A 26010-nucleotide genomic window follows, 5' to 3' on the forward strand; every position below is an offset into this window, starting at 1 on the left:
CTGGCAAATCCGGGTTATGGATTGCATTTAAAAAGGCCCCGTGGGAGTGCAATGGGCCCCTGTCTTGCTGCTTAGCAATAATGGTATGGGTTTAGGTTCTGCTGTGTGTACTGGTGGTTGACTGCCCCCCAGCCCAGAGTGTGCATGGAAAATTGTCTGGCAGCCTCCCTGACATGCAAGCAGTGATAGTGCCCATGAAGGGGACCTTGTTGGGCCCGCCCCTTTCACGGTTATCGCTTCTCGGCCTTTTGGCTAAGATCAAGTGTAGTATCTGTTCTTATCAGTTTAATATCTGATACGTCCCCTATCTGGGGACCATATATTAAATGGATTTTTGAGAACGGGGGCCGATTTCGAAGCTTGCTTCCGTCGCCCTATGCATTGACCCGATATGGCAGTATCTTCGGGTACAGTGCACCACCCCCTTACAGGGTTAAAAAGAAAGATTCCTACTTTCATTGCTACCTGCTTGCTGGCTAGCCAGCTAGCCAGCCCTGTGGGCCTTGCTGCTGCTGCAGCCAAAAAACAAAAGGTGGTGCTGCTGCTGCTTCTGCTGCTTCTGCTTCTGCTTGTGTCTGGCCCCTGTTGGAGCGTCCAGGCACAGGACTTCTGCTGCTGCTGACTAAATGGCCTCCTTAATTGGATCATTTGAGTAGCCAGCACACCTGTGCAGGTAGGGCATGACATGATAGGCAGCTGCCTTGATAGCGGGTGGGTGCTGAATGTTCCTAATTGACAAAATAAGATTAATGCTTATGAAGAAATATAAAATCTCATCCCTTCCCCAATATCGCGCCACACCCCTACCCCTTAATTCCCTGGTTGAACGTGATGGACATATGTCTTTTTTCGACCGTACTAACTATGTAACTATGTAACATAACATGGGGGGGGGGGGGGGGGTCTCCTGGCTGTTCACACAGGTGTGTCATTGCTGTACATTGACCATGCATTGCTTCTGTGGTATTGCAAAGGCAAAGACAAATGCTTCCAGCCATCCATTGCACTAATGGATTGGTCATCAGCTGGCTGTCTATGTCCCGCATCAATATAGACCAAAGTACAGAGGGTTAGGCTATGCTATTGTGCACCTACCTGATGCATCAGAAGGTGCGAGGCCCTTGCTAAATTCTGTGCACAGACTTTGAGATCTATGCTTTAGACTGTATCTAAACCTGCTCCAACATGGACTGACATTCTGGCCTACTTTCAGCCGATGCGACTTGTCTGTCGCTGAACAGTCGCTTTTTATGTATTCAGCACCTATGTATAATGTTGTAAAAATGCTCTAGAAGCTAAAGTCGCAGAAATGTCACACATATTTGGCCTGCAACTTTCTGTGCGACAAATTCAGACAGGAAAAATCAGTATAAATCCTTAGAAAATTATCCCCCAGTGTCTCCATCTGCTGGCGGTATTGAATAAGCATTGCTGCACTGATGGGGTATGCATTAGACGAAAAAAAAGAAGAAAAAGAAGAATAATACGCCCAGAAAAGAGGCGAAAAGGAGAAAAACGTAAAAAAACGTGAAAAAAAAGTAAGAGGAAGAGAAGGGAAAAAAAGGTGGAAATGGGTTTAAAAGTGATTTCGGCGGAGAAATATATATATATATATATATATATATATATATATATATATATATGCGCACACACACACATAGATATAAACGTATTCTCCGTTGAGATATTGCAGCCGCTGCTGTGTCCAGGCCCAGGAGCCTTAGCACTGTGCTGTGATGTCACTCAATACCACTGACATCACTAGGTGTAAACAACATCTCTCCTTTGCTGTGTATGTGACTATGGAGCTGTTTGGTGATGTCGTCTATTATGGCCTTCATAGAAGCAACAGGAGATTGTTGCATCCATCTTGAACCCTCAGAACTACAGTGCTATGATGTCACTCACTTCCACAGGCCTTGCAGAGTGTAAACAACAACAACCCAGCTTTGTTGTGTATGTAACCAAAGGGATTTGTGATGTCACCTAGAACCTTCACAGCAGCGACAGCTTTATGAGGAGCATCAGCACTGCTCTGCCTGAGCAGAACCATCACCGCCATAGGTTGTCAAATAACCCGGATTTAACCCACACAGGTAAGTCCAATGGGGTGCAGGCATGTCCTCTATGCTTACAGCTTCCCGTGGGTGTTGGTTTGATACCGTTTGGGGACAGCCAAGGAGGCATCTGCAGGCAACAAAGGTAGGTGTGTGCTTGTGTGTGTGTTTCCTATGCAGATCCTAAGCCCAGTGTCACATGCAAGTAGGAGGAGTAAGAAGGGTTCCTGGCAAATCCGGGTTATGGATTGCATTTAAAAAGGCCCCGTGGGAGTGCAATGGGCCCCTGTCTTGCTGCTTAGCAATAATGGTATGGGTTTAGGTTCTGCTGTGTGTACTGGTGGTTGACTGCCCCCCAGCCCAGAGTGTGCATGGAAAATTGTCTGGCAGCCTCCCTGACAGCAAGCAGTGATAGTGCCCATGAAGGGGACCTTGTTGGGCCCGCCCCTTTCACGGTTATCGCTTCTCGGCCTTTTGGCTAAGATCAAGTGTAGTATCTGTTCTTATCAGTTTAATATCTGATACGTCCCCTATCTGGGGACCATATATTAAATGGATTTTTGAGAACGGGGGCCGATTTCGAAGCTTGCTTCCGTCGCCCTATGCATTGACCCGATATGGCAGTATCTTCGGGTACAGTGCACCACCCCCTTACAGGGTTAAAAAGAAAGATTCCTACTTTCATTGCTACCTGCTTGCTGGCTAGCCAGCTAGCCAGCCCTGTGGGCCTTGCTGCTGCTGCAGCCAAAAAACAAAAGGTGGTGCTGCTGCTGCTTCTGCTGCTTCTGCTTCTGCTTGTGTCTGGCCCCTGTTGGAGCGTCCAGGCACAGGACTTCTGCTGCTGCTGACTAAATGGCCTCCTTAATTGGATCATTTGAGTAGCCAGCACACCTGTGCAGGTAGGGCATGACATGATAGGCAGCTGCCTTGATAGCGGGTGGGTGCTGAATGTTCCTAATTGACAAAATAAGATTAATGCTTATGAAGAAATATAAAATCTCATCCCTTCCCCAATATCGCGCCACACCCCTACCCCTTAATTCCCTGGTTGAACGTGATGGACATATGTCTTTTTTCGACCGTACTAACTATGTAACTATGTAACATAACATGGGGGGGGGGGGGGGGGGTCTCCTGGCTGTTCACACAGGTGTGTCATTGCTGTACATTGACCATGCATTGCTTCTGTGGTATTGCAAAGGCAAAGACAAATGCTTCCAGCCATCCATTGCACTAATGGATTGGTCATCAGCTGGCTGTCTATGTCCCGCATCAATATAGACCAAAGTACAGAGGGTTAGGCTATGCTATTGTGCACCTACCTGATGCATCAGAAGGTGCGAGGCCCTTGCTAAATTCTGTGCACAGACTTTGAGATCTATGCTTTAGACTGTATCTAAACCTGCTCCAACATGGACTGACATTCTGGCCTACTTTCAGCCGATGCGACTTGTCTGTCGCTGAACAGTCGCTTTTTATGTATTCAGCACCTATGTATAATGTTGTAAAAATGCTCTAGAAGCTAAAGTCGCAGAAATGTCACACATATTTGGCCTGCAACTTTCTGTGCGACAAATTCAGACAGGAAAAATCAGTATAAATCCTTAGAAAATTATCCCCCAGTGTCTCCATCTGCTGGCGGTATTGAATAAGCATTGCTGCACTGATGGGGTATGCATTAGACGAAAAAAAAGAAGAAAAAGAAGAATAATACGCCCAGAAAAGAGGCGAAAAGGAGAAAAACGTAAAAAAACGTGAAAAAAAAGTAAGAGGAAGAGAAGGGAAAAAAAGGTGGAAATGGGTTTAAAAGTGATTTCGGCGGAGAAATATATATATATATATATATATATATATATATATATATATATATGCGCACACACACACATAGATATAAACGTATTCTCCGTTGAGATATTGCAGCCGCTGCTGTGTCCAGGCCCAGGAGCCTTAGCACTGTGCTGTGATGTCACTCAATACCACTGACATCACTAGGTGTAAACAACATCTCTCCTTTGCTGTGTATGTGACTATGGAGCTGTTTGGTGATGTCGTCTATTACGGCCTTCATAGAAGCAACAGGAGATTGTTGCATCCATCTTGAACCCTCAGAACTACAGTGCTATGATGTCACTCACTTCCACAGGCCTTGCAGAGTGTAAACAACAACAACCCAGCTTTGTCGTGTATGTAACCATAGGGATTGTGATGTCACCTAGAACCTTCACAGCAGCGACAGCTTTATGAGGAGCATCAGCACTGCTCTGCCTGAGCAGAACCATCACCGCCATAGGTTGTCAAATAACCCGGATTTAACCCACACAGGTAAGTCCAATGGGGTGCAGGCATGTCCTCTATGCTTACAGCTTCCCGTGGGTGTTGGTTTGATACCGTTTGGGGACAGCCAAGGAGGCATCTGCAGGCAACAAAGGTAGGTGTGTGCTTGTGTGTGTGTTTCCTATGCAGATCCTAAGCCCAGTGTCACATGCAAGTAGGAGGAGTAAGAAGGGTTCCTGGCAAATCCGGGTTATGGATTGCATTTAAAAAGGCCCCGTGGGAGTGCAATGGGCCCCTGTCTTGCTGCTTAGCAATAATGGTATGGGTTTAGGTTCTGCTGTGTGTACTGGTGGTTGACTGCCCCCCAGCCCAGAGTGTGCATGGAAAATTGTCTGGCAGCCTCCCTGACAGCAAGCAGTGATAGTGCCCATGAAGGGGACCTTGTTGGGCCCGCCCCTTTCACGGTTATCGCTTCTCGGCCTTTTGGCTAAGATCAAGTGTAGTATCTGTTCTTATCAGTTTAATATCTGATACGTCCCCTATCTGGGGACCATATATTAAATGGATTTTTGAGAACGGGGGCCGATTTCGAAGCTTGCTTCCGTCGCCCTATGCATTGACCCGATATGGCAGTATCTTCGGGTACAGTGCACCACCCCCTTACAGGGTTAAAAAGAAAGATTCCTACTTTCATTGCTACCTGCTTGCTGGCTAGCCAGCTAGCCAGCCCTGTGGGCCTTGCTGCTGCTGCAGCCAAAAAACAAAAGGTGGTGCTGCTGCTGCTTCTGCTGCTTCTGCTTCTGCTTGTGTCTGGCCCCTGTTGGAGCGTCCAGGCACAGGACTTCTGCTGCTGCTGACTAAATGGCCTCCTTAATTGGATCATTTGAGTAGCCAGCACACCTGTGCAGGTAGGGCATGACATGATAGGCAGCTGCCTTGATAGCGGGTGGGTGCTGAATGTTCCTAATTGACAAAATAAGATTAATGCTTATGAAGAAATATAAAATCTCATCCCTTCCCCAATATCGCGCCACACCCCTACCCCTTAATTCCCTGGTTGAACGTGATGGACATATGTCTTTTTTCGACCGTACTAACTATGTAACTATGTAACATAACATGGGGGGGGGGGGGGGGGGTCTCCTGGCTGTTCACACAGGTGTGTCATTGCTGTACATTGACCATGCATTGCTTCTGTGGTATTGCAAAGGCAAAGACAAATGCTTCCAGCCATCCATTGCACTAATGGATTGGTCATCAGCTGGCTGTCTATGTCCCGCATCAATATAGACCAAAGTACAGAGGGTTAGGCTATGCTATTGTGCACCTACCTGATGCATCAGAAGGTGCGAGGCCCTTGCTAAATTCTGTGCACAGACTTTGAGATCTATGCTTTAGACTGTATCTAAACCTGCTCCAACATGGACTGACATTCTGGCCTACTTTCAGCCGATGCGACTTGTCTGTCGCTGAACAGTCGCTTTTTATGTATTCAGCACCTATGTATAATGTTGTAAAAATGCTCTAGAAGCTAAAGTCGCAGAAATGTCACACATATTTGGCCTGCAACTTTCTGTGCGACAAATTCAGACAGGAAAAATCAGTATAAATCCTTAGAAAATTATCCCCCAGTGTCTCCATCTGCTGGCGGTATTGAATAAGCATTGCTGCACTGATGGGGTATGCATTAGACGAAAAAAAAGAAGAAAAAGAAGAATAATACGCCCAGAAAAGAGGCGAAAAGGAGAAAAACGTAAAAAAACGTGAAAAAAAAGTAAGAGGAAGAGAAGGGAAAAAAAGGTGGAAATGGGTTTAAAAGTGATTTCGGCGGAGAAATATATATATATATATATATATATATATATATATATATATATATATATGCGCACACACACACATAGATATAAACGTATTCTCCGTTGAGATATTGCAGCCGCTGCTGTGTCCAGGCCCAGGAGCCTTAGCACTGTGCTGTGATGTCACTCAATACCACTGACATCACTAGGTGTAAACAACATCTCTCCTTTGCTGTGTATGTGACTATGGAGCTGTTTGGTGATGTCGTCTATTACGGCCTTCATAGAAGCAACAGGAGATTGTTGCATCCATCTTGAACCCTCAGAACTACAGTGCTATGATGTCACTCACTTCCACAGGCCTTGCAGAGTGTAAACAACAACAACCCAGCTTTGTTGTGTATGTAACCAAAGGGATTTGTGATGTCACCTAGAACCTTCACAGCAGCGACAGCTTTATGAGGAGCATCAGCACTGCTCTGCCTGAGCAGAACCATCACCGCCATAGGTTGTCAAATAACCCGGATTTAACCCACACAGGTAAGTCCAATGGGGTGCAGGCATGTCCTCTATGCTTACAGCTTCCCGTGGGTGTTGGTTTGATACCGTTTGGGGACAGCCAAGGAGGCATCTGCAGGCAACAAAGGTAGGTGTGTGCTTGTGTGTGTGTTTCCTATGCAGATCCTAAGCCCAGTGTCACATGCAAGTAGGAGGAGTAAGAAGGGTTCCTGGCAAATCCGGGTTATGGATTGCATTTAAAAAGGCCCCGTGGGAGTGCAATGGGCCCCTGTCTTGCTGCTTAGCAATAATGGTATGGGTTTAGGTTCTGCTGTGTGTACTGGTGGTTGACTGCCCCCCAGCCCAGAGTGTGCATGGAAAATTGTCTGGCAGCCTCCCTGACAGCAAGCAGTGATAGTGCCCATGAAGGGGACCTTGTTGGGCCCGCCCCTTTCACGGTTATCGCTTCTCGGCCTTTTGGCTAAGATCAAGTGTAGTATCTGTTCTTATCAGTTTAATATCTGATACGTCCCCTATCTGGGGACCATATATTAAATGGATTTTTGAGAACGGGGGCCGATTTCGAAGCTTGCTTCCGTCGCCCTATGCATTGACCCGATATGGCAGTATCTTCGGGTACAGTGCACCACCCCCTTACAGGGTTAAAAAGAAAGATTCCTACTTTCATTGCTACCTGCTTGCTGGCTAGCCAGCTAGCCAGCCCTGTGGGCCTTGCTGCTGCTGCAGCCAAAAAACAAAAGGTGGTGCTGCTGCTGCTTCTGCTGCTTCTGCTTCTGCTTGTGTCTGGCCCCTGTTGGAGCGTCCAGGCACAGGACTTCTGCTGCTGCTGACTAAATGGCCTCCTTAATTGGATCATTTGAGTAGCCAGCACACCTGTGCAGGTAGGGCATGACATGATAGGCAGCTGCCTTGATAGCGGGTGGGTGCTGAATGTTCCTAATTGACAAAATAAGATTAATGCTTATGAAGAAATATAAAATCTCATCCCTTCCCCAATATCGCGCCACACCCCTACCCCTTAATTCCCTGGTTGAACGTGATGGACATATGTCTTTTTTCGACCGTACTAACTATGTAACTATGTAACATAACATGGGGGGGGGGGGGGGGTCTCCTGGCTGTTCACACAGGTGTGTCATTGCTGTACATTGACCATGCATTGCTTCTGTGGTATTGCAAAGGCAAAGACAAATGCTTCCAGCCATCCATTGCACTAATGGATTGGTCATCAGCTGGCTGTCTATGTCCCGCATCAATATAGACCAAAGTACAGAGGGTTAGGCTATGCTATTGTGCACCTACCTGATGCATCAGAAGGTGCGAGGCCCTTGCTAAATTCTGTGCACAGACTTTGAGATCTATGCTTTAGACTGTATCTAAACCTGCTCCAACATGGACTGACATTCTGGCCTACTTTCAGCCGATGCGACTTGTCTGTCGCTGAACAGTCGCTTTTTATGTATTCAGCACCTATGTATAATGTTGTAAAAATGCTCTAGAAGCTAAAGTCGCAGAAATGTCACACATATTTGGCCTGCAACTTTCTGTGCGACAAATTCAGACAGGAAAAATCAGTATAAATCCTTAGAAAATTATCCCCCAGTGTCTCCATCTGCTGGCGGTATTGAATAAGCATTGCTGCACTGATGGGGTATGCATTAGACGAAAAAAAAGAAGAAAAAGAAGAATAATACGCCCAGAAAAGAGGCGAAAAGGAGAAAAACGTAAAAAAACGTGAAAAAAAAGTAAGAGGAAGAGAAGGGAAAAAAAGGTGGAAATGGGTTTAAAAGTGATTTCGGCGGAGTAATATATATATATATATATATATATATATATATATATATATATATATGCGCACACACACACATAGATATAAACGTATTCTCCGTTGAGATATTGCAGCCGCTGCTGTGTCCAGGCCCAGGAGCCTTAGCACTGTGCTGTGATGTCACTCAATACCACTGACATCACTAGGTGTAAACAACATCTCTCCTTTGCTGTGTATGTGACTATGGAGCTGTTTGGTGATGTCGTCTATTACGGCCTTCATAGAAGCAACAGGAGATTGTTGCATCCATCTTGAACCCTCAGAACTACAGTGCTATGATGTCACTCACTTCCACAGGCCTTGCAGAGTGTAAACAACAACAACCCAGCTTTGTTGTGTATGTAACCAAAGGGATTTGTGATGTCACCTAGAACCTTCACAGCAGCGACAGCTTTATGAGGAGCATCAGCACTGCTCTGCCTGAGCAGAACCATCACCGCCATAGGTTGTCAAATAACCCGGATTTAACCCACACAGGTAAGTCCAATGGGGTGCAGGCATGTCCTCTATGCTTACAGCTTCCCGTGGGTGTTGGTTTGATACCGTTTGGGGACAGCCAAGGAGGCATCTGCAGGCAACAAAGGTAGGTGTGTGCTTGTGTGTGTGTTTCCTATGCAGATCCTAAGCCCAGTGTCACATGCAAGTAGGAGGAGTAAGAAGGGTTCCTGGCAAATCCGGGTTATGGATTGCATTTAAAAAGGCCCCGTGGGAGTGCAATGGGCCCCTGTCTTGCTGCTTAGCAATAATGGTATGGGTTTAGGTTCTGCTGTGTGTACTGGTGGTTGACTGCCCCCCAGCCCAGAGTGTGCATGGAAAATTGTCTGGCAGCCTCCCTGACAGCAAGCAGTGATAGTGCCCATGAAGGGGACCTTGTTGGGCCCGCCCCTTTCACGGTTATCGCTTCTCGGCCTTTTGGCTAAGATCAAGTGTAGTATCTGTTCTTATCAGTTTAATATCTGATACGTCCCCTATCTGGGGACCATATATTAAATGGATTTTTGAGAACGGGGGCCGATTTCGAAGCTTGCTTCCGTCGCCCTATGCATTGACCCGATATGACAGTATCTTCGGGTACAGTGCACCACCCCCTTACAGGGTTAAAAAGAAAGATTCCTACTTTCATTGCTACCTGCTTGCTGGCTAGCCAGCTAGCCAGCCCTGTGGGCCTTGCTGCTGCTGCAGCCAAAAAACAAAAGGTGGTGCTGCTGCTGCTTCTGCTGCTTCTGCTTCTGCTTGTGTCTGGCCCCTGTTGGAGCGTCCAGGCACAGGACTTCTGCTGCTGCTGACTAAATGGCCTCCTTAATTGGATCATTTGAGTAGCCAGCACACCTGTGCAGGTAGGGCATGACATGATAGGCAGCTGCCTTGATAGCGGGTGGGTGCTGAATGTTCCTAATTGACAAAATAAGATTAATGCTTATGAAGAAATATAAAATCTCATCCCTTCCCCAATATCGCGCCACACCCCTACCCCTTAATTCCCTGGTTGAACGTGATGGACATATGTCTTTTTTCGACCGTACTAACTATGTAACTATGTAACATAACATGGGGGGGGGGGGGGGGGGTCTCCTGGCTGTTCACACAGGTGTGTCATTGCTGTACATTGACCATGCATTGCTTCTGTGGTATTGCAAAGGCAAAGACAAATGCTTCCAGCCATCCATTGCACTAATGGATTGGTCATCAGCTGGCTGTCTATGTCCCGCATCAATATAGACCAAAGTACAGAGGGTTAGGCTATGCTATTGTGCACCTACCTGATGCATCAGAAGGTGCGAGGCCCTTGCTAAATTCTGTGCACAGACTTTGAGATCTATGCTTTAGACTGTATCTAAACCTGCTCCAACATGGACTGACATTCTGGCCTACTTTCAGCCGATGCGACTTGTCTGTCGCTGAACAGTCGCTTTTTATGTATTCAGCACCTATGTATAATGTTGTAAAAATGCTCTAGAAGCTAAAGTCGCAGAAATGTCACACATATTTGGCCTGCAACTTTCTGTGCGACAAATTCAGACAGGAAAAATCAGTATAAATCCTTAGAAAATTATCCCCCAGTGTCTCCATCTGCTGGCGGTATTGAATAAGCATTGCTGCACTGATGGGGTATGCATTAGACGAAAAAAAAGAAGAAAAAGAAGAATAATACGCCCAGAAAAGAGGCGAAAAGGAGAAAAACGTAAAAAAACGTGAAAAAAAATTAAGAGGAAGAGAAGGGAAAAAAAGGTGGAAATGGGTTTAAAAGTGATTTCGGCGGAGAAATATATATATATATATATATATATATATATATATATATATGCGGACACACACACATAGATATAAACGTATTCTCCGTTGAGATATTGCAGCCGCTGCTGTGTCCAGGCCCAGGAGCCTTAGCACTGTGCTGTGATGTCACTCAATACCACTGACATCACTAGGTGTAAACAACATCTCTCCTTTGCTGTGTATGTGACTATGGAGCTGTTTGGTGATGTCGTCTATTACGGCCTTCATAGAAGCAACAGGAGATTGTTGCATCCATCTTGAACCCTCAGAACTACAGTGCTATGATGTCACTCACTTCCACAGGCCTTGCAGAGTGTAAACAACAACAACCCAGCTTTGTTGTGTATGTAACCAAAGGGATTTGTGATGTCACCTAGAACCTTCACAGCAGCGACAGCTTTATGAGGAGCATCAGCACTGCTCTGCCTGAGCAGAACCATCACCGCCATAGGTTGTCAAATAACCCGGATTTAACCCACACAGGTAAGTCCAATGGGGTGCAGGCATGTCCTCTATGCTTACAGCTTCCCGTGGGTGTTGGTTTGATACCGTTTGGGGACAGCCAAGGAGGCATCTGCAGGCAACAAAGGTAGGTGTGTGCTTGTGTGTGTGTTTCCTATGCAGATCCTAAGCCCAGTGTCACATGCAAGTAGGAGGAGTAAGAAGGGTTCCTGGCAAATCCGGGTTATGGATTGCATTTAAAAAGGCCCCGTGGGAGTGCAATGGGCCCCTGTCTTGCTGCTTAGCAATAATGGTATGGGTTTAGGTTCTGCTGTGTGTACTGGTGGTTGACTGCCCCCCAGCCCAGAGTGTGCATGGAAAATTGTCTGGCAGCCTCCCTGACAGCAAGCAGTGATAGTGCCCATGAAGGGGACCTTGTTGGGCCCGCCCCTTTCACGGTTATCGCTTCTCGGCCTTTTGGCTAAGATCAAGTGTAGTATCTGTTCTTATCAGTTTAATATCTGATACGTCCCCTATCTGGGGACCATATATTAAATGGATTTTTGAGAACGGGGGCCGATTTCGAAGCTTGCTTCCGTCACCCTATGCATTGACCCGATATGGCAGTATCTTCGGGTACAGTGCACCACCCCCTTACAGGGTTAAAAAGAAAGATTCCTACTTTCATTGCTACCTGCTTGCTGGCTAGCCAGCTAGCCAGCCCTGTGGGCCTTGCTGCTGCTGCAGCCAAAAAACAAAAGGTGGTGCTGCTGCTGCTTCTGCTGCTTCTGCTTCTGCTTGTGTCTGGCCCCTGTTGGAGCGTCCAGGCACAGGACTTCTGCTGCTGCTGACTAAATGGCCTCCTTAATTGGATCATTTGAGTAGCCAGCACACCTGTGCAGGTAGGGCATGACATGATAGGCAGCTGCCTTGATAGCGGGTGGGTGCTGAATGTTCCTAATTGACAAAATAAGATTAATGCTTATGAAGAAATATAAAATCTCATCCCTTCCCCAATATCGCGCCACACCCCTACCCCTTAATTCCCTGGTTGAACGTGATGGACATATGTCTTTTTTCGACCGTACTAACTATGTAACTATGTAACATAACATGGGGGGGGGGGGGGGGGGGGGTCTCCTGGCTGTTCACACAGGTGTGTCATTGCTGTACATTGACCATGCATTGCTTCTGTGGTATTGCAAAGGCAAAGACAAATGCTTCCAGCCATCCATTGCACTAATGGATTGGTCATCAGCTGGCTGTCTATGTCCCGCATCAATATAGACCAAAGTACAGAGGGTTAGGCTATGCTATTGTGCACCTACCTGATGCATCAGAAGGTGCGAGGCCCTTGCTAAATTCTGTGCACAGACTTTGAGATCTATGCTTTAGACTGTATCTAAACCTGCTCCAACATGGACTGACATTCTGGCCTACTTTCAGCCGATGCGACTTGTCTGTCGCTGAACAGTCGCTTTTTATGTATTCAGCACCTATGTATAATGTTGTAAAAATGCTCTAGAAGCTAAAGTCGCAGAAATGTCACACATATTTGGCCTGCAACTTTCTGTGCGACAAATTCAGACAGGAAAAATCAGTATAAATCCTTAGAAAATTATCCCCCAGTGTCTCCATCTGCTGGCGGTATTGAATAAGCATTGCTGCACTGATGGGGTATGCATTAGACGAAAAAAAAGAAGAAAAAGAAGAATAATATGCCCAGAAAAGAGGCGAAAAGGAGAAAAACGTAAAAAAACGTGAAAAAAAAGTAAGAGGAAGAGAAGGGAAAAAAAGGTGGAAATGGGTTTAAAAGTGATTTCGGCGGAGAAATATATATATATATATATATATATATATATATATATATATGCGCACACACACACATAGATATAAACGTATTCTCCGTTGAGATATTGCAGCCGCTGCTGTGTCCAGGCCCAGGAGCCTTAGCACTGTGCTGTGATGTCACTCAATACCACTGACATCACTAGGTGTAAACAACATCTCTCCTTTGCTGTGTATGTGACTATGGAGCTGTTTGGTGATGTCGTCTATTACGGCCTTCATAGAAGCAACAGGAGATTGTTGCATCCATCTTGAACCCTCAGAACTACAGTGCTATGATGTCACTCACTTCCACAGGCCTTGCAGAGTGTAAACAACAACAACCCAGCTTTGTTGTGTATGTAACCAAAGGGATTTGTGATGTCACCTAGAACCTTCACAGCAGCGACAGCTTTATGAGGAGCATCAGCACTGCTCTGCCTGAGCAGAACCATCACCGCCATAGGTTGTCAAATAACCCGGATTTAACCCACACAGGTAAGTCCAATGGGGTGCAGGCATGTCCTCTATGCTTACAGCTTCCCGTGGGTGTTGGTTTGATACCGTTTGGGGACAGCCAAGGAGGCATCTGCAGGCAACAAAGGTAGGTGTGTGCTTGTGTGTGTGTTTCCTATGCAGATCCTAAGCCCAGTGTCACATGCAAGTAGGAGGAGTAAGAAGGGTTCCTGGCAAATCCGGGTCATGGATTGCATTTAAAAAGGCCCCGTGGGAGTGCAATGGGCCCCTGTCTTGCTGCTTAGCAATAATGGTATGGGTTTAGGTTCTGCTGTGTGTACTGGTGGTTGACTGCCCCCCAGCCCAGAGTGTGCATGGAAAATTGTCTGGCAGCCTCCCTGACAGCAAGCAGTGATAGTGCCCATGAAGGGGACCTTGTTGGGCCCGCCCCTTTCACGGTTATCGCTTCTCGGCCTTTTGGCTAAGATCAAGTGTAGTATCTGTTCTTATCAGTTTAATATCTGATACGTCCCCTATCTGGGGACCATATATTAAATGGATTTTTGAGAACGGGGGCCGATTTCGAAGCTTGCTTCCGTCGCCCTATGCATTGACCCGATATGGCAGTATCTTCGGGTACAGTGCACCACCCCCTTACAGGGTTAAAAAGAAAGATTCCTACTTTCATTGCTACCTGCTTGCTGGCTAGCCAGCTAGCCAGCCCTGTGGGCCTTGCTGCTGCTGCAGCCAAAAAACAAAAGGTGGTGCTGCTGCTGCTTCTGCTGCTTCTGCTTCTGCTTGTGTCTGGCCCCTGTTGGAGCGTCCAGGCACAGGACTTCTGCTGCTGCTGACTAAATGGCCTCCTTAATTGGATCATTTGAGTAGCCAGCACACCTGTGCAGGTAGGGCATGACATGATAGGCAGCTGCCTTGATAGCGGGTGGGTGCTGAATGTTCCTAATTGACAAAATAAGATTAATGCTTATGAAGAAATATAAAATCTCATCCCTTCCCCAATATCGCGCCACACCCCTACCCCTTAATTCCCTGGTTGAACGTGATGGACATATGTCTTTTTTCGACCGTACTAACTATGTAACTATGTAACATAACATGGGGGGGGGGGGGGGTCTCCTGGCTGTTCACACAGGTGTGTCATTGCTGTACATTGACCATGCATTGCTTCTGTGGTATTGCAAAGGCAAAGACAAATGCTTCCAGCCATCCATTGCACTAATGGATTGGTCATCAGCTGGCTGTCTATGTCCCGCATCAATATAGACCAAAGTACAGAGGGTTAGGCTATGCTATTGTGCACCTACCTGATGCATCAGAAGGTGCGAGGCCCTTGCTAAATTCTGTGCACAGACTTTGAGATCTATGCTTTAGACTGTATCTAAACCTGCTCCAACATGGACTGACATTCTGGCCTACTTTCAGCCGATGCGACTTGTCTGTCGCTGAACAGTCGCTTTTTATGTATTCAGCACCTATGTATAATGTTGTAAAAATGCTCTAGAAGCTAAAGTCGCAGAAATGTCACACATATTTGGCCTGCAACTTTCTGTGCGACAAATTCAGACAGGAAAAATCAGTATAAATCCTTAGAAAATTATCCCCCAGTGTCTCCATCTGCTGGCGGTATTGAATAAGCATTGCTGCACTGATGGGGTATGCATTAGACGAAAAAAAAGAAGAAAAAGAAGAATAATACGCCCAGAAAAGAGGCGAAAAGGAGAAAAACGTAAAAAAACGTGAAAAAAAAGTAAGAGGAAGAGAAGGGAAAAAAAGGTGGAAATGGGTTTAAAAGTGATTTCGGCGGAGAAATATATATATATATATATATATATATATATATATATATATATATATATGCGCACACACACACATAGATATAAACGTATTCTCCGTTGAGATATTGCAGCCGCTGCTGTGTCCAGGCCCAGGAGCCTTAGCACTGTGCTGTGATGTCACTCAATACCACTGACATCACTAGGTGTAAACAACATCTCTCCTTTGCTGTGTATGTGACTATGGAGCTGTTTGGTGATGTCGTCTATTACGGCCTTCATAGAAGCAACAGGAGATTGTTGCATCCATCTTGAACCCTCAGAACTACAGTGCTATGATGTCACTCACTTCCACAGGCCTTGCAGAGTGTAAACAACAACAACCCAGCTTTGTTGTGTATGTAACCAAAGGGATTTGTGATGTCACCTAGAACCTTCACAGCAGCGACAGCTTTATGAGGAGCATCAGCACTGCTCTGCCTGAGCAGAACCATCACCGCCATAGGTTGTCAAATAACCCGGATTTAACCCACACAGGTAAGTCCAATGGGGTGCAGGCATGTCCTCTATGCTTACAGCTTCCCGTGGGTGTTGGTTTGATACCGTTTGGGGACAGCCAAGGAGGCATCTGCAGGCAACAAAGGTAGGTGTGTGCTTGTGTGTGTGTTTCCTATGCAGATCCTAAGCCCAGTGTCACATGCAAGTAGGAGGAGTAAGAAGGGTTCCTGGCAAATCCGGGTTATGGATTGCATTTAAAAAGGCCCCGTGGGAGTGCAATGGGCCCCTGTCTTGCTGCTTAGCAATAATGGTATGGGTTTAGGTTCTGCTGTGTGTACTGGTGGTTGACTGCCCCCCAGCCCAGAGTGTGCATGGAAAATTGTCTGGCAGCCTCCCTGACAGCAAGCAGTGATAGTGCCCATGAAGGGGACCTTGTTGGGCCCGCCCCTTTCACGGTTATCGCTTCTCGGCCTTTTGGCTAAGATCAAGTGTAGTATCTGTTCTTATCAGTTTAATATCTGATACGTCCCCTATCTGGGGACCATATATTAAATGGATTTTTGAGAACGGGGGCCGATTTCGAAGCTTGCTTCCGTCGCCCTATGCATTGACCCGATATGACAGTATCTTCGGGTACAGTGCACCACCCCCTTACAGGGTTAAAAAGAAAGATTCCTACTTTCATTGCTACCTGCTTGCTGGCTAGCCAGCTAGCCAGCCCTGTGGGCCTTGCTGCTGCTGCAGCCAAAAAACAAAAGGTGGTGCTGCTGCTGCTTCTGCTGCTTCTGCTTCTGCTTGTGTCTGGCCCCTGTTGGAGCGTCCAGGCACAGGACTTCTGCTGCTGCTGACTAAATGGCCTCCTTAATTGGATCATTTGAGTAGCCAGCACACCTGTGCAGGTAGGGCATGACATGATAGGCAGCTGCCTTGATAGCGGGTGGGTGCTGAATGTTCCTAATTGACAAAATAAGATTAATGCTTATGAAGAAATATAAAATCTCATCCCTTCCCCAATATCGCGCCACACCCCTACCCCTTAATTCCCTGGTTGAACGTGATGGACATATGTCTTTTTTCGACCGTACTAACTATGTAACTATGTAACATAACATGGGGGGGGGGGGGGGGGGGTCTCCTGGCTGTTCACACAGGTGTGTCATTGCTGTACATTGACCATGCATTGCTTCTGTGGTATTGCAAAGGCAAAGACAAATGCTTCCAGCCATCCATTGCACTAATGGATTGGTCATCAGCTGGCTGTCTATGTCCCGCATCAATATAGACCAAAGTACAGAGGGTTAGGCTATGCTATTGTGCACCTACCTGATGCATCAGAAGGTGCGAGGCCCTTGCTAAATTCTGTGCACAGACTTTGAGATCTATGCTTTAGACTGTATCTAAACCTGCTCCAACATGGACTGACATTCTGGCCTACTTTCAGCCGATGCGACTTGTCTGTCGCTGAACAGTCGCTTTTTATGTATTCAGCACCTATGTATAATGTTGTAAAAATGCTCTAGAAGCTAAAGTCGCAGAAATGTCACACATATTTGGCCTGCAACTTTCTGTGCGACAAATTCAGACAGGAAAAATCAGTATAAATCCTTAGAAAATTATCCCCCAGTGTCTCCATCTGCTGGCGGTATTGAATAAGCATTGCTGCACTGATGGGGTATGCATTAGACGAAAAAAAAGAAGAAAAAGAAGAATAATACGCCCAGAAAAGAGGCGAAAAGGAGAAAAACGTAAAAAAACGTGAAAAAAAAGTAAGAGGAAGAGAAGGGAAAAAAAGGTGGAAATGGGTTTAAAAGTGATTTCGGCGGAGAAATATATATATATATATATATATATATATATATATATATATATATATATATGCGCACACACACACATAGATATAAACGTATTCTCCGTTGAGATATTGCAGCCGCTGCTGTGTCCAGGCCCAGGAGCCTTAGCACTGTGCTGTGATGTCACTCAATACCACTGACATCACTAGGTGTAAACAACATCTCTCCTTTGCTGTGTATGTGACTATGGAGCTGTTTGGTGATGTCGTCTATTACGGCCTTCATAGAAGCAACAGGAGATTGTTGCATCCATCTTGAACCCTCAGAACTACAGTGCTATGATGTCACTCACTTCCACAGGCCTTGCAGAGTGTAAACAACAACAACCCAGCTTTGTTGTGTATGTAACCAAAGGGATTTGTGATGTCACCTAGAACCTTCACAGCAGCGACAGCTTTATGAGGAGCATCAGCACTGCTCTGCCTGAGCAGAACCATCACCGCCATAGGTTGTCAAATAACCCGGATTTAACCCACACAGGTAAGTCCAATGGGGTGCAGGCATGTCCTCTATGCTTACAGCTTCCCGTGGGTGTTGGTTTGATACCGTTTGGGGACAGCCAAGGAGGCATCTGCAGGCAACAAAGGTAGGTGTGTGCTTGTGTGTGTGTTTCCTATGCAGATCCTAAGCCCAGTGTCACATGCAAGTAGGAGGAGTAAGAAGGGTTCCTGGCAAATCCGGGTTATGGATTGCATTTAAAAAGGCCCCGTGGGAGTGCAATGGGCCCCTGTCTTGCTGCTTAGCAATAATGGTATGGGTTTAGGTTCTGCTGTGTGTACTGGTGGTTGACTGCCCCCCAGCCCAGAGTGTGCATGGAAAATTGTCTGGCAGCCTCCCTGACAGCAAGCAGTGATAGTGCCCATGAAGGGGACCTTGTTGGGCCCGCCCCTTTCACGGTTATCGCTTCTCGGCCTTTTGGCTAAGATCAAGTGTAGTATCTGTTCTTATCAGTTTAATATCTGATACGTCCCCTATCTGGGGACCATATATTAAATGGATTTTTGAGAACGGGGGCCGATTTCGAAGCTTGCTTCCGTCACCCTATGCATTGACCCGATATGGCAGTATCTTCGGGTACAGTGCACCACCCCCTTACAGGGTTAAAAAGAAAGATTCCTACTTTCATTGCTACCTGCTTGCTGGCTAGCCAGCTAGCCAGCCCTGTGGGCCTTGCTGCTGCTGCAGCCAAAAAACAAAAGGTGGTGCTGCTGCTGCTTCTGCTGCTTCTGCTTCTGCTTGTGTCTGGCCCCTGTTGGAGCGTCCAGGCACAGGACTTCTGCTGCTGCTGACTAAATGGCCTCCTTAATTGGATCATTTGAGTAGCCAGCACACCTGTGCAGGTAGGGCATGACATGATAGGCAGCTGCCTTGATAGCGGGTGGGTGCTGAATGTTCCTAATTGACAAAATAAGATTAATGCTTATGAAGAAATATAAAATCTCATCCCTTCCCCAATATCGCGCCACACCCCTACCCCTTAATTCCCTGGTTGAACGTGATGGACATATGTCTTTTTTCGACCGTACTAACTATGTAACTATGTAACATAACATGGGGGGGGGGGGGGGGGGGGGTCTCCTGGCTGTTCACACAGGTGTGTCATTGCTGTACATTGACCATGCATTGCTTCTGTGGTATTGCAAAGGCAAAGACAAATGCTTCCAGCCATCCATTGCACTAATGGATTGGTCATCAGCTGGCTGTCTATGTCCCGCATCAATATAGACCAAAGTACAGAGGGTTAGGCTATGCTATTGTGCACCTACCTGATGCATCAGAAGGTGCGAGGCCCTTGCTAAATTCTGTGCACAGACTTTGAGATCTATGCTTTAGACTGTATCTAAACCTGCTCCAACATGGACTGACATTCTGGCCTACTTTCAGCCGATGCGACTTGTCTGTCGCTGAACAGTCGCTTTTTATGTATTCAGCACCTATGTATAATGTTGTAAAAATGCTCTAGAAGCTAAAGTCGCAGAAATGTCACACATATTTGGCCTGCAACTTTCTGTGCGACAAATTCAGACAGGAAAAATCAGTATAAATCCTTAGAAAATTATCCCCCAGTGTCTCCATCTGCTGGCGGTATTGAATAAGCATTGCTGCACTGATGGGGTATGCATTAGACGAAAAAAAAGAAGAAAAAGAAGAATAATATGCCCAGAAAAGAGGCGAAAAGGAGAAAAACGTAAAAAAACGTGAAAAAAAAGTAAGAGGAAGAGAAGGGAAAAAAAGGTGGAAATGGGTTTAAAAGTGATTTCGGCGGAGAAATATATATATATATATATATATATATATATATATATATATGCGCACACACACACATAGATATAAACGTATTCTCCGTTGAGATATTGCAGCCGCTGCTGTGTCCAGGCCCAGGAGCCTTAGCACTGTGCTGTGATGTCACTCAATACCACTGACATCACTAGGTGTAAACAACATCTCTCCTTTGCTGTGTATGTGACTATGGAGCTGTTTGGTGATGTCGTCTATTACGGCCTTCATAGAAGCAACAGGAGATTGTTGCATCCATCTTGAACCCTCAGAACTACAGTGCTATGATGTCACTCACTTCCACAGGCCTTGCAGAGTGTAAACAACAACAACCCAGCTTTGTTGTGTATGTAACCAAAGGGATTTGTGATGTCACCTAGAACCTTCACAGCAGCGACAGCTTTATGAGGAGCATCAGCACTGCTCTGCCTGAGCAGAACCATCACCGCCATAGGTTGTCAAATAACCCGGATTTAACCCACACAGGTAAGTCCAATGGGGTGCAGGCATGTCCTCTATGCTTACAGCTTCCCGTGGGTGTTGGTTTGATACCGTTTGGGGACAGCCAAGGAGGCATCTGCAGGCAACAAAGGTAGGTGTGTGCTTGTGTGTGTGTTTCCTATGCAGATCCTAAGCCCAGTGTCACATGCAAGTAGGAGGAGTAAGAAGGGTTCCTGGCAAATCCGGGTTATGGATTGCATTTAAAAAGGCCCCGTGGGAGTGCAATGGGCCCCTGTCTTGCTGCTTAGCAATAATGGTATGGGTTTAGGTTCTGCTGTGTGTACTGGTGGTTGACTGCCCCCCAGCCCAGAGTGTGCATGGAAAATTGTCTGGCAGCCTCCCTGACAGCAAGCAGTGATAGTGCCCATGAAGGGGACCTTGTTGGGCCCGCCCCTTTCACGGTTATCGCTTCTCGGCCTTTTGGCTAAGATCAAGTGTAGTATCTGTTCTTATCAGTTTAATATCTGATACGTCCCCTATCTGGGGACCATATATTAAATGGATTTTTGAGAACGGGGGCCGATTTCGAAGCTTGCTTCCGTCGCCCTATGCATTGACCCGATATGGCAGTATCTTCGGGTACAGTGCACCACCCCCTTACAGGGTTAAAAAGAAAGATTCCTACTTTCATTGCTACCTGCTTGCTGGCTAGCCAGCTAGCCAGCCCTGTGGGCCTTGCTGCTGCTGCAGCCAAAAAACAAAAGGTGGTGCTGCTGCTGCTTCTGCTGCTTCTGCTTCTGCTTGTGTCTGGCCCCTGTTGGAGCGTCCAGGCACAGGACTTCTGCTGCTGCTGACTAAATGGCCTCCTTAATTGGATCATTTGAGTAGCCAGCACACCTGTGCAGGTAGGGCATGACATGATAGGCAGCTGCCTTGATAGCGGGTGGGTGCTGAATGTTCCTAATTGACAAAATAAGATTAATGCTTATGAAGAAATATAAAATCTCATCCCTTCCCCAATATCGCGCCACACCCCTACCCCTTAATTCCCTGGTTGAACGTGATGGACATATGTCTTTTTTCGACCGTACTAACTATGTAACTATGTAACATAACATGGGGGGGGGGGGGGGGGGTCTCCTGGCTGTTCACACAGGTGTGTCATTGCTGTACATTGACCATGCATTGCTTCTGTGGTATTGCAAAGGCAAAGACAAATGCTTCCAGCCATCCATTGCACTAATGGATTGGTCATCAGCTGGCTGTCTATGTCCCGCATCAATATAGACCAAAGTACAGAGGGTTAGGCTATGCTATTGTGCACCTACCTGATGCATCAGAAGGTGCGAGGCCCTTGCTAAATTCTGTGCACAGACTTTGAGATCTATGCTTTAGACTGTATCTAAACCTGCTCCAACATGGACTGACATTCTGGCCTATTTTCAGCCGATGCGACTTGTCTGTCGCTGAACAGTCGCTTTTTATGTATTCAGCACCTATGTATAATGTTGTAAAAATGCTCTAGAAGCTAAAGTCGCAGAAATGTCACACATATTTGGCCTGCAACTTTCTGTGCGACAAATTCAGACAGGAAAAATCAGTATAAATCCTTAGAAAATTATCCCCCAGTGTCTCCATCTGCTGGCGGTATTGAATAAGCATTGCTGCACTGATGGGGTATGCATTAGACGAAAAAAAAGAAGAAAAAGAAGAATAATACGCCCAGAAAAGAGGCGAAAAGGAGAAAAACGTAAAAAAACGTGAAAAAAAAGTAAGAGGAAGAGAAGGGAAAAAAAGGTGGAAATGGGTTTAAAAGTGATTTCGGCGGAGAAATATATATATATATATATATATATATATATATATGCGCACACACACACATAGATATAAACGTATTCTCCGTTGAGATATTGCAGCCGCTGCTGTGTCCAGGCCCAGGAGCCTTAGCACTGTGCTGTGATGTCACTCAATACCACTGACATCACTAGGTGTAAACAACATCTCTCCTTTGCTGTGTATGTGACTATGGAGCTGTTTGGTGATGTTGTCTATTACGGGCCTTCATAGAAGCAACAGGAGATTGTTGCATCCATCTTGAACCCTCAGAACTACAGTGCTATGATGTCACTCACTTCCACAGGCCTTGCAGAGTGTAAACAACAACAACCCAGCTTTGTTGTGTATGTAACCAAAGGGATTTGTGATGTCACCTAGAACCTTCACAGCAGCGACAGCTTTATGAGGAGCATCAGCACTGCTCTGCCTGAGCAGAACCATCACCGCCATAGGTTGTCAAATAACCCGGATTTAACCCACACAGGTAAGTCCAATGGGGTGCAGGCATGTCCTCTATGCTTACAGCTTCCCGTGGGTGTTGGTTTGATACCGTTTGGGGACAGCCAAGGAGGCATCTGCAGGCAACAAAGGTAGGTGTGTGCTTGTGTGTGTGTTTCCTATGCAGATCCTAAGCCCAGTGTCACATGCAAGTAGGAGGAGTAAGAAGGGTTCCTGGCAAATCCGGGTTATGGATTGCATTTAAAAAGGCCCCGTGGGAGTGCAATGGGCCCCTGTCTTGCTGCTTAGCAATAATGGTATGGGTTTAGGTTCTGCTGTGTGTACTGGTGGTTGACTGCCCCCCAGCCCAGAGTGTGCATGGAAAATTGTCTGGCAGCCTCCCTGACAGCAAGCAGTGATAGTGCCCATGAAGGGGACCTTGTTGGGCCCGCCCCTTTCACGGTTATCGCTTCTCGGCCTTTTGGCTAAGATCAAGTGTAGTATCTGTTCTTATCAGTTTAATATCTGATACGTCCCCTATCTGGGGACCATATATTAAATGGATTTTTGAGAACGGGGGCCGATTTCGAAGCTTGCTTCCGTCGCCCTATGCATTGACCCGATATGGCAGTATCTTCGGGTACAGTGCACCACCCCCTTACAGGGTTAAAAAGAAAGATTCCTACTTTCATTGCTACCTGCTTGCTGGCTAGCCAGCTAGCCAGCCCTGTGGGCCTTGCTGCTGCTGCAGCCAAAAAACAAAAGGTGGTGCTGCTGCTGCTTCTGCTGCTTCTGCTTCTGCTTGTGTCTGGCCCCTGTTGGAGCGTCCAGGCACAGGACTTCTGCTGCTGCTGACTAAATGGCCTCCTTAATTGGATCATTTGAGTAGCCAGCACACCTGTGCAGGTAGGGCATGACATGATAGGCAGCTGCCTTGATAGCGGGTGGGTGCTGAATGTTCCTAATTGACAAAATAAGATTAATGCTTATGAAGAAATATAAAATCTCATCCCTTCCCCAATATCGCGCCACACCCCTACCCCTTAATTCCCTGGTTGAACGTGATGGACATATGTCTTTTTTCGACCGTACTAACTATGTAACTATGTAACATAACATGGGGGGGGGGGGGGGGGGTCTCCTGGCTGTTCACACAGGTGTGTCATTGCTGTACATTGACCATGCATTGCTTCTGTGGTATTGCAAAGGCAAAGACAAATGCTTCCAGCCATCCATTGCACTAATGGATTGGTCATCAGCTGGCTGTCTATGTCCCGCATCAATATAGACCAAAGTACAGAGGGTTAGGCTATGCTATTGTGCACCTACCTGATGCATCAGAAGGTGCGAGGCCCTTGCTAAATTCTGTGCACAGACTTTGAGATCTATGCTTTAGACTGTATCTAAACCTGCTCCAACATGGACTGACATTCTGGCCTACTTTCAGCCGATGCGACTTGTCTGTCGCTGAACAGTCGCTTTTTATGTATTCAGCACCTATGTATAATGTTGTAAAAATGCTCTAGAAGCTAAAGTCGCAGAAATGTCACACATATTTGGCCTGCAACTTTCTGTGCGACAAATTCAGACAGGAAAAATCAGTATAAATCCTTAGAAAATTATCCCCCAGTGTCTCCATCTGCTGGCGGTATTGAATAAGCATTGCTGCACTGATGGGGTATGCATTAGACGAAAAAAAAGAAGAAAAAGAAGAATAATACGCCCAGAAAAGAGGCGAAAAGGAGAAAAACGTAAAAAAACGTGAAAAAAAAGTAAGAGGAAGAGAAGGGAAAAAAAGGTGGAAATGGGTTTAAAAGTGATTTCGGCGGAGAAATATATATATATATATATATATATATATATATATATATATATATATGCGCACACACACACATAGATATAAACGTATTCTCCGTTGAGATATTGCAGCCGCTGCTGTGTCCAGGCCCAGGAGCCTTAGCACTGTGCTGTGATGTCACTCAATACCACTGACATCACTAGGTGTAAACAACATCTCTCCTTTGCTGTGTATGTGACTATGGAGCTGTTTGGTGATGTCGTCTATTACGGCCTTCATAGAAGCAACAGGAGATTGTTGCATCCATCTTGAACCCTCAGAACTACAGTGCTATGATGTCACTCACTTCCACAGGCCTTGCAGAGTGTAAACAACAACAACCCAGCTTTGTTGTGTATGTAACCAAAGGGATTTGTGATGTCACCTAGAACCTTCACAGCAGCGACAGCTTTATGAGGAGCATCAGCACTGCTCTGCCTGAGCAGAACCATCACCGCCATAGGTTGTCAAATAACCCGGATTTAACCCACACAGGTAAGTCCAATGGGGTGCAGGCATGTCCTCTATGCTTACAGCTTCCCGTGGGTGTTGGTTTGATACCGTTTGGGGACAGCCAAGGAGGCATCTGCAGGCAACAAAGGTAGGTGTGTGCTTGTGTGTGTGTTTCCTATGCAGATCCTAAGCCCAGTGTCACATGCAAGTAGGAGGAGTAAGAAGGGTTCCTGGCAAATCCGGGTTATGGATTGCATTTAAAAAGGCCCCGTGGGAGTGCAATGGGCCCCTGTCTTGCTGCTTAGCAATAATGGTATGGGTTTAGGTTCTGCTGTGTGTACTGGTGGTTGACTGCCCCCCAGCCCAGAGTGTGCATGGAAAATTGTCTGGCAGCCTCCCTGACAGCAAGCAGTGATAGTGCCCATGAAGGGGACCTTGTTGGGCCCGCCCCTTTCACGGTTATCGCTTCTCGGCCTTTTGGCTAAGATCAAGTGTAGTATCTGTTCTTACCTGGCAGGGGAGATACCATGATCGCTACGGTCTGAAGAACTCCAAGCATTGTGGTAGAGATTTTGCGTAGTACGATTGCAGTACTTTTCGTTCTTATTAGAACCGCATTTCTCTAGAGCATACCACCTGAAGATCGTCTCCTGCCTGCCTCGGAACATCTGAAGAAGGAGAAGATCTTGAAGACTGCAGCTCCGGAAGAAGCCGACGAAGAACCTGGAAGAAGGGAATCGGCGGTGAATTCCGGAACAGCGGCAAAGAGGAAGGCGGCGCAGAATCTTTTCGAAGAAACTCGCTGCCTCTGGAGAAGGATTTGCATAGCTCCTCCCACCGAGACCGGATCTGCATAGCTCCTCCCACCCGGGAAAGAAGACTTTGCGAAGCCTCTCTCCACAAGCAAGCAAGGAAGCGGAAAAGAGCCTGCTGGAAGAAGCCATGGCCTCAACCAGCAAGTCCACCCAGGAGGCTGCAGGGCAAGGCCTGGAGGTCCAGCCCCAACCACAGCAAGCTTCAACCTCCACCACGGCAAGGCAGAAGGGCGGCAGAATTCCTAACCTGGAAGCTCCAACCCTGGAGCCCTGGATGAGGCAGACTGTTGCCTTGAAGCTCAA

The 26010-nt window shown here is 46.5% G+C and overlaps 11 non-coding genes and 1 pseudogene across 11 annotated transcripts; all 12 read left to right on the top strand.

Moving 5' to 3' along the window:
• The first annotated feature begins 232 nt into the window (after positions 1-232).
• On the top strand, positions 233-423 carry LOC130327439 (U2 spliceosomal RNA). The gene has a single exon (XR_008871817.1). It is a non-coding gene; the product is annotated as a U2 spliceosomal RNA (small nuclear RNA).
• Positions 424-2515: 2092 nt separating this feature from the next.
• LOC130327447 (U2 spliceosomal RNA) lies at positions 2516-2706 on the top strand. The gene has a single exon (XR_008871824.1). It is a non-coding gene; the product is annotated as a U2 spliceosomal RNA (small nuclear RNA).
• A 2092-nt stretch (positions 2707-4798) lies between these two features.
• Positions 4799-4989, top strand: LOC130327448 (U2 spliceosomal RNA). Its single transcript, XR_008871825.1, has one exon. It is a non-coding gene; the product is annotated as a U2 spliceosomal RNA (small nuclear RNA).
• A 2097-nt stretch (positions 4990-7086) lies between these two features.
• LOC130327450 (U2 spliceosomal RNA) lies at positions 7087-7277 on the top strand. The gene has a single exon (XR_008871826.1). It is a non-coding gene; the product is annotated as a U2 spliceosomal RNA (small nuclear RNA).
• Positions 7278-9370: 2093 nt separating this feature from the next.
• On the top strand, positions 9371-9561 carry LOC130327442 (U2 spliceosomal RNA). Its single transcript, XR_008871820.1, has one exon. It is a non-coding gene; the product is annotated as a U2 spliceosomal RNA (small nuclear RNA).
• A 2089-nt stretch (positions 9562-11650) lies between these two features.
• On the top strand, positions 11651-11841 carry LOC130327444 (U2 spliceosomal RNA). The gene has a single exon (XR_008871822.1). It is a non-coding gene; the product is annotated as a U2 spliceosomal RNA (small nuclear RNA).
• Positions 11842-13933: 2092 nt separating this feature from the next.
• LOC130327451 (U2 spliceosomal RNA) lies at positions 13934-14124 on the top strand. The gene has a single exon (XR_008871827.1). It is a non-coding gene; the product is annotated as a U2 spliceosomal RNA (small nuclear RNA).
• A 2094-nt stretch (positions 14125-16218) lies between these two features.
• On the top strand, positions 16219-16409 carry LOC130327443 (U2 spliceosomal RNA). Its single transcript, XR_008871821.1, has one exon. It is a non-coding gene; the product is annotated as a U2 spliceosomal RNA (small nuclear RNA).
• A 2100-nt stretch (positions 16410-18509) lies between these two features.
• Positions 18510-18700, top strand: LOC130327445 (U2 spliceosomal RNA). Its single transcript, XR_008871823.1, has one exon. It is a non-coding gene; the product is annotated as a U2 spliceosomal RNA (small nuclear RNA).
• A 2092-nt stretch (positions 18701-20792) lies between these two features.
• Positions 20793-20983, top strand: LOC130327440 (U2 spliceosomal RNA). The gene has a single exon (XR_008871818.1). It is a non-coding gene; the product is annotated as a U2 spliceosomal RNA (small nuclear RNA).
• A 2084-nt stretch (positions 20984-23067) lies between these two features.
• Positions 23068-23258, top strand: LOC130327441 (U2 spliceosomal RNA). The gene has a single exon (XR_008871819.1). It is a non-coding gene; the product is annotated as a U2 spliceosomal RNA (small nuclear RNA).
• A 2095-nt stretch (positions 23259-25353) lies between these two features.
• Positions 25354-25530, top strand: LOC130327446 (U2 spliceosomal RNA; annotated as a pseudogene).
• Positions 25531-26010: the final 480 nt, after the last annotated feature.

The sequence above is a fragment of the Hyla sarda genome, unplaced genomic scaffold (assembly GCF_029499605.1).
Source record: "Hyla sarda isolate aHylSar1 unplaced genomic scaffold, aHylSar1.hap1 scaffold_2994, whole genome shotgun sequence".
Lineage (NCBI taxonomy): Eukaryota > Metazoa > Chordata > Amphibia > Anura > Hylidae > Hyla > Hyla sarda.